The 11,111-nt window shown below is 47.0% G+C and overlaps 1 long non-coding RNA gene across 1 annotated transcript in view; it reads right to left on the reverse strand.

Moving 5' to 3' along the window:
- Positions 1 to 8,081: 8,081 nt before the first annotated feature.
- The window catches only part of LOC112623543, an 8,978-nt gene continuing 5,948 nt past the window's right edge, over positions 8,082 to 11,111 (reverse strand). The window contains exon 3 of the long non-coding RNA XR_003119160.1: positions 8,082 to 9,038. This is a non-coding gene — a long non-coding RNA (uncharacterized LOC112623543). The remainder of the gene's footprint in view (positions 9,039 to 11,111) is intronic.

An 11,111-nucleotide genomic window follows, 5' to 3' on the forward strand; every position in this document is an offset into this window, starting at 1 on the left:
GGTGAGAATTTAAATAAATAAATTAGATGACGTTTTTAACTAATAAGTACACCTTCCCTGGCTTCTTCCAGAAAGTGGAAATATAGGGCGGTGACTAACTTTTCAGAGCTCACGAAGGGAGCTCCTGCAGCTCTCCGGGATTCAGGCGGAGGTCGCTGTGCTCTCTTAAAAGTGAGCGGCGGTTTCAACCTGCGGTCGCTTCGCCTCGCCAGCGCGGGGGAAACACTGGCTGGAGGCGACCTCGGGCCCAGCCGGACAGGCCGGGCCGAGCCTAGGAAGGGCTGGCGGGCGCGTCCCAGGGCCAGGGTGGGGCTTGGGGAGCGCCGTCTCCACCCTCGGTACTTTTGGGGTGGGGAACCTGAGCGTGCGGAAAGCGGGAGGCAGAGCTGAGAGCGGGGTTAAGCGCGAAGTTAAGGCACCGCATAGGGTTGGGTGGGAATGGGCAGGGTGACCTGGAAGCGAAGCACCCCGGGCCTTAGGAGAGAGGACCGTCGGCAGCTGTGCACATCCTAGCGGGAGGATGATGTGGGAGAGAGGCGGAGGGACGTGGAATGCGGGAGCTAGAATTTAGTTTTGCAGTAAGATCACTTGGGGTCCACATTCAGCTCCGATGTATATACGTGTAGGGGCTGTGTGATCCTGGGGAAGTTACTGACCTTGTCTGAACTTCTGTTTTCTGGTTTGTAAAGTGGCTAATTGGTGGGAATTCAATAGGAGACTGTACGCAAAACGCTTAGCACAGCGCCTGGCCAACAGTGTGCTTTCAAGAAAGGCTGCTGAGCCGTGTCCAGGACGGTCTACATAGCCCCACGTCCAAGATGAGTTCACAGCGCCCAAGACCTGTTCAATTCAAGATGATGTAAACTGCATTGCCCTTCTTAGACACACCGCAGCCAGGAACTGGTCATCTGCACCTCCCGCGATTTCCCCCTCAGAACCCCAGTCCTGCCAGATTTACGTCCTTCCCTTGTTCCTCAAACACCTGCTGCACCGCTCAGAGCTTTTCCCCACCCGGACCTCCTCCGCAGCTCCGCACCAGCGAGACTGCCCCACCTCCGGGGGTGCCATGATTGGCGAGGGATGGGGGACGCCTCCCAGCTTCATCAGCTCTCTGGGTTCCAGACAAACGTTCCGGAGAGCCAGCTGCTCCCAGTGCGGGCAGGCCCAAGGCCACTAACTGCACTTGGCGACCCACCTCTGCGTCCAAGAGGCCTCGGAAAGTGCGGCCTTGGGGCTCTTTTGCATCAGAGACCAGCGGCACCCCGCTCCTCTCCCTGGGATGGGAGAGGGAGAGCCGCGGAAGTTCCCCAGCCACTCCTGGCGCTGCCACCACGAAGCAGGTTCCGTAGCTAACAGGGCCTGGGACACTGAGCCGTATCGCAAATTTTTCTGTGCGCCACTCAGTGAGGGAAGCCTGTGCTGCGGGGAGGGGCGGGATGACCTGGTGTTGGATTGAGCGGAGCTCCCACCTTCAGGTAATGCTGAGCTCAGGCTCTCTGAGGCCTACGGTGTCAGAAACGCCGGTGGAACCCATTCTCCGCCAACAACCCTCCTCCCAGGGCCATCAGCCCCAAAGTTTCTGAGGGAGTAATCTCTGCGTTAGGGTTAGCCCTGCTTAAGCCTCATTTTCACTCCACCCCTTCACTTACCATCAAGCACCATACCCCTAGCGATTTCGCCCAACGTTCTTTAAAGGATATCTGTACCCAAGTCTGAGCGATGAGTCCATTCCGGTGATAACCTCGGCTTCGCTTTTTCACTGGGGAGTTGAAGATCCCTGGGCAGGTGGGGTGACCCCTGGCTGCACTTCTCTCCTCTTCCCCTGTCTCCCACAGTGGCTGCTCTTCCCTGCCCTCGGCAGAGCAAACCTAACTCAAACTTGGTTTCCTTCTTGGTCTCCCTTGGAATGGTAAACTGGCCGTCAGGGTCGGGGCCAGAAAGAAGGAAAATTGGGCTACTCGAAGGAAAAGGTGAGGGAAATTGAGTGGCATGACTCTCCAATTGGATTAGGGCAAAGGAATTACCAGCAGAATTACCAGCAAACACAGAAGAAATTAGCCAAATCTCTTAGCAAAGGTGTCCAGGGAGAAGGTGAAGAAGGGAGGGTGTGCATTAGGGGTGTCCCACTGTGGCTCTCCAGAATGCACGCTTTCAACTGACGGCAGTGGGCACAGGCCCGAGGTGTGCAGCAAGCTGGGAAGCTAAAGATGCCCTGGAGACTGGAGGAGAGCGTCACCGGTCAGTGCGCCCCCTCCAAGAGCGGCCTCTCGGTCTTCTCGGCCTTAGGCGACAGGTGCAGCAGCTGTCTCTGCTGCCCGCTGTGCCAGGGCGGCTGCCGAGCACTGGTGCGGAACCACTATCGGAACGAGTTTGCGCTTCTGTTTACAAAGCAATCCTGCTATCAAAAGAGGAACAAAATCACCACTTATCACACCCTGTCATAAAGTAATCTGCCCTGGAGGGAAACCCTAGTGGAGAACTGGGGTGTGTGTGTGTGTGTGTGTGTGTGTGTGTGTGTGTGTGTGTGTGTTGGGGGAGGGGGGATGGAGGAAAGGTGACTCTCCCAACTCTTCTTCAGAGTAAATCGCTGGGATGCTTCGTGTCCGGACTGGCCTGGAAAGAAGGAGGGTACCCTGAGCTGTGGAGCTGGGGTGTGACAGGGACGCCCGTCCAGGACTGGGCCTGGGAGAGTGCAGAATGGTTCTCTTGGATCTTTAGAATGGGCACATCTGCAGCCCCCCACTCCAGTGTTTACTTTCCTAGCGTCTTTGAAGATACTCCCAAGGACCCCCAGAATAGATCAGCAGAAAGTTCTGGGGGTGGGGGAGTGAAAAAGCACTTCTTGAAGACTGTAACGTCCCTTTTCGCATCCTCAACAACTGGAGTATGCAGGCAATTCCTGACCAGTGGAGGAGGGTTTTGCTCTCTCCAATCCCTTGTCTCCCCGCAGCCCCATGTTATGCACTTGTTCTTGGAGAGATGGAGGTTAAGGAAGTATCAGGCAGTTCTCACTGCAAAGAAATGGTGCAGAAATAAGAGAGAGAGAGAGAGGATGAAACCCTAGGAAGTTATAAGTGATCCCTGACCCGACCCAGCCACGGGGGGTTATCTGTTTCCAGGTCCCGCCTTGTATAAAGTAAGGTGATAAACGCTTTAGGCAGCCAAGTCCAAGCACAGCTGGGTGCCTGGCGGGTTTGGGAGGGGGGTGGTCCTCTGTGGTGCCTCTGCCTCTGGAGTTACCTTTAGGAAAGGCCAAGAGAACTATCCTCCCCTCCATGTCGGCTGAAAAGGGGCTATTTTGCTAGTCTTGGTATCAGTAATTCACCACTTAATATAACCAGGTTTTAGATTTGTATATGAGCGATCCTGGACATCCAATACCGCCCCCCCAGTTCCCCAGCGCCACTCCTGGACATTCTAGACACTAGCCAGGCTTATTCTGCAGCCAGTCTTAATATAGCAGATCCATTTTGGGGGAGTCTGGATGCAAGTGCATGTGATCCAGCCTGAATTTGAGACTCTCAGTTTCCTTAACACCAGCTTGAAAAGTCTGCAATCACTAGCCCTGAGAGATTACTTTGATTCCTAATGGGATATCCTGAGTCAGGGTGGCTGAAAAGAGCTACCAGTTTACCTTGTAACTGGTAGGCAGAATTCTCAATGCTAAGTTATCACTTGCACTTATTGAAGGTCTGGGGGAGATGGTTTCATCCTTCATAATTCCTATATGGCTGAGGCCAGTGGAGAGTCAATGTTTTGCTGTGTCTCTGTGCAAAAAAAAAAAAAAAAATCCAAAACAAAACAAAAAACAAAAACAACAACAACCTTGTAAGATGAGGGATTGTACTTTTCAATGACTAGGGAGCTAGTTCCAAAGCTGGCACAATCACCAAGAGCTAAATGGAAGAAGGTCTCTGCTCCTTCTCCTAGATTTGGGAACTATTTAGGGCAAGTCTGCGTCGATCTGTAGCAGAATTTTGGAACTGACTTTCTAAACTGCAGCCACTCCTCATCTTTGGCCTTGTGAAAAACTTGAGACCCCGGCTTTATCAGTCCCCCTTTTGAAAAACAGGGCGTGTCTCAGTCCTAGGTATGCAAAGCTAAACCTCTCAAACTGCTGTGCCTTCGAATTAGCCAATTTAAGAACAAGTCCAACAGCACTGCTAAGCAAGAGCCTAAAAACTCAGCGTTTCCCGACATCTCTTGGCGGCGTTGGCTGTTTGCCCGGGACGCTGGTTTAGAAGCACAGTATAGGGTGTCTTTACATCTAAGAAATCGAGACAGCCTCTAGGTTAGAATAAAGTTTACTCTGGACCGGGCATAACTTCACTCCACCTCTGGGCTTCTTTTTCTCCAGTTTCCACACTTCTGCCTTTTCTTTCCCCACTTCCCAACTCCTAGCGCGCTACTTTGACGTTTCAGTCTCGTTCGCTAAGCCCGTGCGCCCGGGACTTGTTCTTTGAATCTCAAGTCCGAAAAGCCAGGAATCCTCGATCATGGACTTCTTCCTGCTAAATCAGAGAGACTGAAATTTCGCTCTCCTCTCCATCCTACTTCTCCAACCCAAACTCGCTAGGTTAAGTTCGCTGACCAGGTGCGCACCCAATGGCAGCGCCCTCTCCAACATTTTCCCCACCAGAGAGGCAAGTGTCCTACATTTGTACATAAAGGTCCCTGAGTCGCTGGGTGGAGAGGCTCGGATGTCTTTTCCTGGAGCGGGCCTCGGGGAGCTGCAGCAGCCCCAGTCTCAGGCACCACTGCCAGGCGAGCGCACCTTGGGCTCGCGGCTCCGCACGCAGCTGGAGGCCTGGGCCGCTGACCCTCTGGCCACTTAGTCGACCCGAGGATGTGTGCCCCGGGGCTCGGTCTTGCCGCGGGTGAGGAGGCTGGTCACCATTCAGGGTGCAGGTGTCATGGCCTGGAAATGGCAATATCTGAGCTAACAGGTGGGCGTCGCTCCCCGGCAGTGCGGTGGCCGCTGGCTCGCAATGCGCTCCAGCTTTCAGCGTCGCCGCCGCCGCCCCTTTGCTCTGCGGACCCAGCCAGTTCCCGGGTGGCGCAGCTGGGTGGCTCCGAGGCCTGCCCCCTTGGGCTGCGGCGGGAGGCGGGGACCGCAGTGCGAGTGTAGTGCGCCCCCGCCGGGCTGGCGGTTCCCGCTGCGCTCTGGCCTCTGCCGGGAGGGCGCTCTGGCGCCAAACCCGGGCGGGCCGGGGGGTGGGAAGCCGATTGGGCTTATTCCCATTCAGAATTTAGAGGCTGGTGGAGACAGAGAGTCTCCTAAATGGATGCAAGTCTCCTGAAAGTCTGGGACGGAAGCCTCGAAACTTTCTGCCACGCAAAGCCCCAGCTAGTGGCCAGGGCTCGGTCCTGGTTCTCTTTGTGCAGGCCCGGAAGTGTCCGCCCGGTTTTCCCACTGCCTGGAGGGGCCTAGGGTCGCGGATAGACTCGGACAAGGCTCCGTTTACATTCAGTTTGTCTTAATTGACTAATGACGGGACTGGTTGTAATGCGTGCTCCGAGATTTTCTCCAGGATTTGTCACTTTAATTTTGCAGTATGAGGTAAGGCCGTGCTTTTTAAAGTGGAGACATTCTCTTTGCCTTTCCTGCCTTCCTAAAGGAAGCACATCCTCTTGGTGTGCTCGACGGGACCTGTAGACTCCAGACTCCACTGCTTTTTCTCAAAAACCACAGACTTGAAAAGAATACACTTCGATTGCTGTTAAAACTTGTCAGATTTCCATGTTTTAATCGCTGGTAATGTCTTAATAGTAGAACCTTACCATTTTTGCACGTGTTGCTGAAAGGAGAGCTCTCCAGTAAAAGTGTCGCGCCCATCAGTTTTTTTAGGCTGTGCAAGATTACTTATCAAAGATCTCAAAATGACAGACAAGCTACCTCTGGATTTCCAATCACATGTTCAAAACTCAAAGATTCTCAGTCTGGAGAGGTTTTGTTTTGTTCTGGTTTAGTTTTAAAAGCTCATTCCTACCCCCCTACCCCGCCCCCAATAACACAGTACTTAATTGTTTTATTAAATTGTTCCAGGCTCTGGAACCCTGGGGAGGCACTGTTCAAATGGTATTGTTTTTTCTGTATTTATATCAACACAGAAAGTTGCATTAGAAACTTACGTTGACAATTTAATAAGGCCTCATCAAGTATATGAGGTTTTTTTTAAAAAAATGACGTAGCACATATCACTTCATTTGTTTTCAAACTCAAAATGTGCTCTTTCTGAATCTTATGATGTAAATTGTACAGTCTTTATGATTAGATAATTTTAGCTGTGATATTGTGAATATAAGAATTGTACAACTTTCCTTTGAAATGTGCTAAGAATAATAAAAATGAAGTTTTCTGTCTGGAAATGGCTGGAAACAAATGCCAAAACCTGACAATTTATACACACAGTTCCCTTTCTGACTTGACTCACCCCTTTGAGAATTACTTTTTAAAATACCAAAGTTATAGGATACTAAGTTAATTGTGGTCTTTCTAATTCTGAAAAACTGGTTTTCATTTGCCTCAAGAACTTTTAAGGCAAAGTTGTCTAAGCTACTTCCTTGAACAAAGACTCAGACAAAAGCATTTGACTGCTTTTAATTTCACAGCATTTTTACATTTTAAAACTATAGCTCGATGAAACTCAAGTGTCCTGAATAAAGAATAAATACTTAAAAATTGTTTAAATACATATTTTCTCCTTTCATTATTGGAGCATTCAAGCAAAGATTGTGTAAAATTCAGGTTAAGTAAAATGTAAAAAATACATATCCAGTTTACATTACATATTCTTATTGTGTTCAAATATTTATACAAAAAAAAAAAAACCCTAAGATATTTACATCTTTAACATCTTTTTTTCTTTTACCTTTACTACTAGAAAAAGAAGCTAACAAAGGAAAGCCTCTTCGAAAAATGGGATTTCCTTGGCCTTAGCCGTTCTGGTGTGTTCCACTACCAACACTAGGTAGGAAAAATCTGACTTGTGATGTTTGTGATTAAATAGCCGCCTGGCTCAAACCACCCAAAGAGGGGGAATTCACTATGAGTTCCACAGTTTTTTCTTGAGGAAGAAACTAGCAGAAACACAGAATTTTAGAGCCTTAGAACTCTCATTACAAAATGCCCCTCACTGTAAAGCCGCATATACTGAACCTGGCTTAGGTGTGTGTACTGAGCCCAGCACAAATGTATATACTGAGCCCAGAGCTATTCAGCTTGTTGGTGGTGGGGGTGGTTAGGATTAGATGATGATACCTATTCTCGAATGAGTTAGTCTACGATGCTGTGTCCTAGACTGCTCAGGATTAAAAACCTGATTAAAAGACCTTTTTGACTGAAGAATGTTCTTAAACCTTAGCATCCAATCTGCTTTAAACAGGTTGCAATTAAACATAATGCTATGTGTTCATTGTTAATTGTAGACAGAAAATGTCCAGTGTTGATAGAAATTACCTCTAAAGTCTTGAATCTGGAAGAAGCTGGAGAAATGGCTCTTGGATTTCTAATACTGGCATTTCTTTGGTGACTGTTTCCCATGAATTACCTCAACTTACACTGAAAGCCACAAGAAAGCCAAAAAATGCAAACTGCAAGCCTGAATATGCCTACAAATTACCTGTGCCTTTAATGTGTCTTGAGCGGTTTGGATACATGCTTGATATTTTGTGGCAACAAAATACTAGTGCCAGACGTGTATACCTATGTAACAAACCTGCATGTTCTGCACATGTATCCCAGAACATAAAGTATAATTTTAAAAAATTCAAAAATAAATAAACAAATAAAATTTAAAGAGTCAAAAAAAAAAAAAAAAAAAGCAAAAAACTAGTGCCAGGACTCCACTTTTAGTATCACTTTTCATATTTTAGTATTTAGTATTATCATTTTATCTTTCAATGCATTAGTGAAGCTTCTACGGTATTGTTCTGCCTTTTCAAATCAACAGGTGATAGTAGGAAGGCAGGAATAATCTCCCAGGAATCATTATTTTATTGAGAATTATTAGGGAGTAATAAGAAACTTGACAATAAGAGTGGAAACATTAAATCAAGGTGGGCGAATAAAAAGAAGTATCTACCAAGAGAAAATGTTTTATTCATCAATAAGCATAACAATGGAAATGGATTATGAAAACAGCTAAAGGATATCTTCACCAATAAGTTTGACTATACTTATTCCAGTCTCTGTGACACCAAGTCTTATGAATTTCTAAAAAGAAGATGTGACTCAAAATTAACAAACACTGCAAAGAAGACACGCGTCCTATTTATGAGTGCTTTTAATAGTCTCTTAGCAGAGGTACATTTGGAAGCTAAATTGAATCACAGTGACTAAAACTTTTTCTGAAATCCCCAATCCGATGTTGAAGCACATGGCTCAGAAACAATCTCAATATCATCAAATAAGTAAACCACAAAAAAGAAAAAGAAGATCTCAAATATTCCTTTCCCAAACGTTTCCCAAATGTATACACATATGTAGACAGTAGAGACTAGAACTGGAATTTTTTTTTCCTAAACATTTGCTGCCCCCACGTGTCCCTTTAGGAAACTGAGTGTTAAAGCTAAATCATGTTCATTATCACCTTCTATACAGCATTCACAAGTTAGGTACGCTTAAGTATGATCACAGAAACAACCTGGTGTTTGTAGAAAGCACCAGAGACAGGGCAGGGAAGCACGGAGGGAAGAAGCTGACTTCTGCCACAGACTCCTGGGATAATCTCCAGTAATTACGTAAGGTCCGTGTGTCTCTGTCTCTTCAAACCTGAAATGGGTGGCAGGCTGGTGGGACAGGGCGAGTAGCCAGATTTTCACTAAGGTTCCATCTAGCTCTAATATTTGGTCACTCTCATTGAGGATGATAAAAGAGAAGTAGAGAAATCCAGTTATCCCATTTCTGGCCAAGTCGTCACTTGGGAGGTGTGGCCAAAAACTCATGAATGAACTTCCTGTTTCATCACTCGAATCCATTACCTCGGTTCTCTGTCATCTTGACAAACTTGCTTCCCAATGTCTGAGTGGCTCTGAGCCTAAGGAGACAAGAAGGAATTTGTTTTCTTTAATGTCCAACAATTATACATTATACAGTATCCTGCTCATGACTATAAAAATGAAAATCATCTTCCATGTTTATAGTATGTATCAGTAGCAGGTGCCTCAACACCTCAACAGCTCTGACTAGGTTTTTTTTTTTTTTTTTTTTTTTTGAGACAGAGTCTCACTCTGTCACCCAGGCTGGAGTGCAGTGGCATAATCTCGGCTCACTGTAACCCCCGCCTCCTGGGTTCAAGCAAATCTCCTGCCTCAGCTGGGACTACAGGCACAACCAGCTAATTTTTGTGTTTTAAGTAAAAACGAGGTCATCATGTTGGCCAGGCTGGTCTCAAACTCCTGGCCTCAAGTGAACCACCTGCCTCAGCCTCTCAAAATGCTGGGATTATAGACATGAGGCACCTCACCAGCCACTAGTTCTTAAATCTCCACAATACCATGATAGGCATGGCAAAACCATTCTCTCCCTACTTCAAATTTGTTCAATTCTCAGGCAACCACATGTTTAAAGAAAGGCTGGGTCCTTCCTTGCCCAAGGGGGTGAATTTTGATTCATCTAAGAATTAGACTAGTCACTGTCCTCACCCTTCACTGTTAATCAGAATCTTTTGGGGAGCGCTATAAAAATACTGATGCCCCGGCCAAGCATAGTGGCTCACGCCTGTAATCCCAGCGCTTTGGGAGTCCAAGGTGGGTGGATCACAAGGTCAACAGTTCGAGACCAGCCTGGCCAACATGGTGAAACCCTGTCTCTACCAAGAATACAAAAATTAGCTGGGTGTGGTGGCACATGCCTGTAATCCTAGCTACTTGGGAGGCTGAGGCAGGAGAATCGCTTCAGCCTGGGAGGCAGAGGTGTCAGTGAGCGAAGATCATGTCATTGCACTCCAGCCTGGGCAACAGAGCAAAACTCTGTCTTGGATAAAACAAAAAATAAAAAACAAAAAACCCTGATGCCTAGGCCCCTCTGCAAAGATTCTGATTTAATTGGTTTAGACTTTGACAGCTTTTGAAAACTCTCCAAGTGATGCTGTGAGCAGCCTGGGTTGTGAATCACTTATCTAAGTCATTATCACAATTCCATTTTCCTCTCTGATAATTAGGAATGAGTATGTAATATAATTTATTTTGCCAATGAGATTTAAGGGGAAATCTGACTGGAAGTAGGGACTCTTGGATCATTTTCCTCACTCTTAAAAAGGAACAGAAGATTGGGTCCTTATTGTGTCTTCCAGGCTTTGGTTGTTACCAAGTGGGGATATAAGGGAGGTGATGTCTGGAGCTGCTGCAGCCACTTTGTGACTATGGAGGAAGCTCCCACATAAAGGAAGCTCCCACATGGCAGAGTGGAAAGATGGGAAGAATTCCCTGTCTTTGATGGTCTTGTTAAGCTGCTGAGTTAAGTGACCCTATAGCTGTCCTACCTCAGGATTTATTATAAAAGAATATGAGTGAAAGACATATAGTTGGAAGGCCGGATGTGGTGGATTATATCAGTAATCCTAGCACTTTGGGAGGCTAAGGTAGGAGGATCGTGTGAACTCAGGAGTTCAAAACCAGCCTGTACAACATAGTGAGACCTTGTCCCTACAAAAAAAAAAAAAAAAAAAATTAAAAAGAGAAAAAAAGGCCGGGCGCGGTGGCTTAAGCCTGTAATCCCAGCACTTTGGGAGGCCGAGACAGGCGGATCACGAGGTCAGGAGATCCAGACCATCCTGGCTAACATGGTGAAACCCCGTCTCTACTAAAAAAAATACAAAAAACTAGCCGGGCGAGGTGGCGGGCACCTGTAGTCCCAGCTACTCGGGAGGCTGAGGCAGGAGAATGGCGTAAACCCAGGAGGCGGAGCTTGCAGTGAGCTGAGATCCGGCCACTGCACTCCAGCCTGGGCCACAGGGCGAGACTCCGTCTCAAAAAAAAAAAAAAAAAAAAAAGTGAAAAAAAAAGAGAAAGACATATAGTTGGAGCCAAAATCATTCTACCTGATAACACTGATAGTTCTAAAAAAATAAGCATAAAGTTTTTTTTTTTTTTTTTTTTTTTTTTTTTTT

The sequence above is a fragment of the Theropithecus gelada genome, chromosome 4, assembly GCF_003255815.1.
Source record: "Theropithecus gelada isolate Dixy chromosome 4, Tgel_1.0, whole genome shotgun sequence".
NCBI classification, from domain to species: domain Eukaryota; kingdom Metazoa; phylum Chordata; class Mammalia; order Primates; family Cercopithecidae; genus Theropithecus; species Theropithecus gelada.